We start from the raw sequence: 4,457 nt of genomic DNA, 5'->3' as shown, positions 1-4,457 counted from the left end.
ATTAAAAAGTATATGAAAGCTAAGGCTGGGTATGGTGGCACATGACCTTAATCCCAGTACTAAGTAGGCTGGGGTTGGAGCATTGCTGTGAGTTTGAGGCCAGCCTGAGACTACATAGTGAATTCCACATTATTTGGGCCAGAGCAAGACCCTACCTCAAAAGAAAAAAAAAAAAAAAAGCTATGGAGGCACTCTTATTAGTTTAGCTTGGGACATGTTATGATTCCTAGCCCAATCACTATGGAAAAATACAGTTTGTGGCTGATCCAAACTGGGTCATGTGCTCACCCCCGTGAACCCTGGAGCAATATAGGATTGCAACTGCTGCATCATGACATGGTGAGAGGTGAGGAAGAGCTCACAAGAGAGGGAGGTGTGGTTCTGGGCAGACCAAACAATAACCTTGATGATAAAAGCAGGTGGGTGTAATCTACATAGCTTTATGTATGTGTCATCCAAGGCTAAAATACTTTGTTCAACATATTTCTATTACAATATAGGTGAACATCCATAATACAAACATGAAACCTGAAATATTCAGAATCTGAAAGACCATGGGTGGCGGAGATAATGATGCCTTTGCTTTCTATCATTCAGTGCACAGACTTTATTTCTTGTGTAAAATTATATAAAATATTGCATAAAATTGGGCTGGAGAGATAGCTTAGCAGTTAAGGCACCTGCCTACAAAGCCAAAGGACTAAGGTTCATTTCCCCAGGACCAATGTAAGCCAGATGCACAAGGTTGCACATGTGTCTGGAGTTCCTTTGCAGCAGCTGAAGGCCCTGACATGCCCAATGTATCTCTCTTTTTCAAATAAATTAAAAAAAAAAAAAAATATATATATATATATATATATATATATATATATATATATATATATTGTATAAAGTTACCGTTCAGACTGTGGATTCAAAATGTGTATATGGGCAAATGATGTCTGTTTTCAGTGTTCTTTAGATGTCTGCCACAGGCACTCTAACATAGCAGACTGGTAAAGCTGATGCCAGGAGAGAAGAAAAGAATATATATGAAGTGTTCATCTCTGTCTACTGCCTCTCTGCTGATGTGACAATATGATGCCCTTTTCTTGCTCCTGCCATGACAGACTTTCCCTCAAAACCCTGAGCCAAAATTAATCTCTTTTTTCATTTAGGCTGCTTCTGGTCAGGATTTTGTACAAGCAATAAGAAAGTAACTAATCACATATATGTGTGTGTATACATGAATATGGGCCAGGCGTGGTGGCACACCTAGCACTTGGGAGGCTGAGGTAGGAGCATTTCCTGAGTTCAAGGCCGGCCTGGGGCTATAGAGTCAGTTCCAAGTCAGCCTAGGCTAGAGTGAGACCCTGCCTTGAAAAGTCAAAACAAAGCAATATCTAAAATACATATGTATATGAAACATAAATGAATTTTGTGTTTAGATCCATGTCCCATTCCTAGGACATTCCGTTTTGTATAGAAAATGACTCCAAATTCCAAGTAAACCTGAAATTGGAAAGAGATTTGGCCTCAAGCATTTCAGATAAAGGTTACTGTCCTTGAAGAGGGTAAGGGTTTGTTCTGTTCACTGCTAAGCCTCAGGAGCCAGGGAAATTCTAGGGTTGTGGCATACGCTGTGCTTATAGATGGGGCTGAATGGACACTCACTGCTGTTATCTTCTCTGGCTAGCCTTGAAATATGGCAGAGGATAACCTTGAACTTCTGATCTTCTGCCTTCACCTCTTTGAGTTCCAGTCGTTCATCACCATGCCCAGTTTTGCTGGGGATTGAACTCAGGATTTCTTGCTTGATAGGCATGCAGTCTGCCAACTGAGGTACATCCCAACCCACATTGTTATTACCTGTGATTATGTTAATGACATTCTGCAAATGGACAGAGCTGACAAAGGTAACTCCTCAATGCTTTCAGCAGACACAGAGGAGAGAGGAATAGGAGTTAGGAGCAATAGCTCAGAAGTCTCCCCAAAGTCATGGAGTGGCCTAAAAACAGCTTAGCTATGGCATGGACATATGAGACTGGGCAGGCAGGCTTTGGCCTAATGGTTCATAGTTAAGAGATATTCCCTTTCCATGTTGGTGAATGCCCGCTCACCAGCCTGGGTCAGCATGGCACAGATGCCACAGGTGCTGGTTACCTAGGGCGCTTGAGCTTGGGGCAGTTGTCTAACTCGCCAGCAAAGTGGAGATATTATGCTTGCTTGACTCCTTCCTTCCTTCCCTTCTTCCTTCTCTCTCTCCCTCCTTCCCTCCTTATTTCTTTCTTTCCCTCTTTCCTTCTTTCTTACTTAGTTCCCTCCCTCCCTTCCTCCTTTTCTCTCTCTCTTTCTCTCTCTCTCTCTCTTTCTTTCTTTCTTTCTTTCTTTCTTTCTTTCTTTCTTTCTTTCTGTCTTTCTCTTTCTTTTCCTTTCCTTTCCTTTCCTTTCCTTTCCTTTCCTTTCCTTTCCTTTCCTTTCCTTTCCTTTCCTTTCCTTTCCTTTCCTTTCCTTTCCTTTCCTTTCCTTTCCTTTCCTTTCCTTTCCTTTCCTTTCCTTTCCTTTCCTTTCCTTTCCTTTCCTTTCCTTTCCTTCTTCTTTCTTACAGGACTAGAAATTGAACCCAAGACTACATCTACAGCCCCTCAGCTCCCTGCTTCTGTTTCTGCTCTTGTGCTAGCCCTGACCACCAGAGACCAGGCTACATTCTTCAGGCATGAGGGACTTTCTGGTTGAAGAAACCTGAGCATTTTAATCGCTGTGATCAAAGTGACACAGCTGCCTGACCTTGGGCTGGGCTTGGCTTCACTGAGTTTCTATAACCAACCACCAGAAGGCAGGGGGCGTATGCCCTTGAGCTCCTGATCCTCCGGCCTTGGCTTCCCGAGTGCTGAGAGTACTGGCTTGTGCCAGCACACCACACTCAGGATGCCTTCTCCAGTGATATCTTCCCTCCACTCCCCACCATGCTGACCCTTCAGAAACCCTGGCTGCTGTCACTGACCCATTTTACTCACACTGCTGAGACTGCCCCTATCTACTCCTTGCTGTGGTCACTGAGCAGCATTTGATAAGTATCATTCATTCATTCATCCAATGAACATCTATTTCACATCAACTGTGTATCAAACACTGTGCTCAAAGAGAACCCATCTATCCTGCACCCAGCTCAAGGGATCCCAGAGATCACTTAAATTTCTGTTGTGGAATAAATCCCTCTGTGAAGCGACAGCAATGTCCTCCTATAGACACACGCATGCATGCATATCAGTGCGTGTGCATGTGTGTGTGGAGGCCAGAGATTGATGTACTAGCTGGCCTGGGATCCCCCTGTCTCCACGTGCCTTGTGCCCCGCTTTTACTTATGTGCTGGAGGTCCACACCCAGGTCCCTGTGCTTATGTGGCAAGCACCTCACCAATGGAACCACCACACAGCCCTCTTTGCTCACATTTTTAAAATTTTCATAACTGGGGTGAAAGAGATACCTCAGGGGTTAAAGGTGACTGCTTACAAAACTTGGTGGCCTGGGTCCCATTCCCCAGTATCCTGTAAAGCCAGATGCACCAAATTTCCATAACAACAAGAGGGTTTTTGTTTGTTTTTCGAGATAGGGTCTCTAGTTCAGGCTGACCTGGAATTCACTATGTAGTCTTAGAGTGGCCTTGAACTCATGGCAATCCTCCTACCTCTGCCTCCCAAGTGCTGGGATTAAAGGCATGTGCTACCACGCCCAGATCCAGCAAGTTTTTTAAAAAATATTTTTTATTTGGGCTGGAGAGATGGCTTAGCGGTTAAGCGCTTGCCTGTGAAGCCTAAGGACCCCGGTTCGAGGCTCGGTTCCCCAGGTCCCACGTTAGCCAGATGCACAACGGGGCGCACGTGTCTGGAGTTCGTTTGCAGAGGCTGGAAGCCCTGGGGCGCCCGTTCTCTCTCTTCCTCTATCTGTCTTTCTCTCTATGTCTGTCGCTCTCAAATAAATAAATAATTTAAAAAAAATAAATAAAAAAAATTTTTTTAATTTGTTTATTTGAAAGACCAAGAGGCAGAGAGTATGGGCAAGCCAGGGCCTCCTGCCACTGCAAACAAACTCTAGACATATGCACTTTACTGTCTTCTAGGTGGAAGGTGGGTTATTTTTTCTCTTTTTTAAAAAAATCAGGGCTGGAGAGATGGCTCAGCAGTTAAGGCCCTTGCCTGTAAGGCCTGAGGACCTGAGTTCAATTCCCTAGTACCCATGTAAAGCCAGATGCACAAAGTGGTGCATGTGTCTGGAGCTTGTTTGCAGTGGCAGGAGGCCCAGGCATGCCCATTCTCTTTCTCTCTGCCTTTCTCTCTCTCTCTCTCTCACAGATAAATAAATAAATAAAATATTTAAAAAACATTAAATTTTTTACACCTGTAATCCCAGAATTCAGGAGGTGGAGGCAGGAGGATCAGAAGTCCAAGCTCATCCTTGGCTATCCAGAGAGCTTGAAG

The 4,457-nt window shown here is 44.2% G+C and overlaps 1 non-coding gene across 1 annotated transcript; it reads left to right on the top strand.

Annotated features, from left to right (window-relative positions):
• Window positions 1-929: 929 nt before the first annotated feature.
• On the top strand, window positions 930-1,014 carry LOC123461286. Its single transcript, XR_006637573.1, has one exon. It is a non-coding gene; the product is annotated as a small nucleolar RNA SNORD35 (small nucleolar RNA).
• The last annotated feature ends 3,443 nt before the right edge of the window (window positions 1,015-4,457 follow it).

Source organism: Jaculus jaculus, chromosome 5 (assembly GCF_020740685.1).
Source record: "Jaculus jaculus isolate mJacJac1 chromosome 5, mJacJac1.mat.Y.cur, whole genome shotgun sequence".
Taxonomy (NCBI): domain Eukaryota; kingdom Metazoa; phylum Chordata; class Mammalia; order Rodentia; family Dipodidae; genus Jaculus; species Jaculus jaculus.
This window is presented reverse-complemented; position numbering and strand designations above follow the sequence as displayed.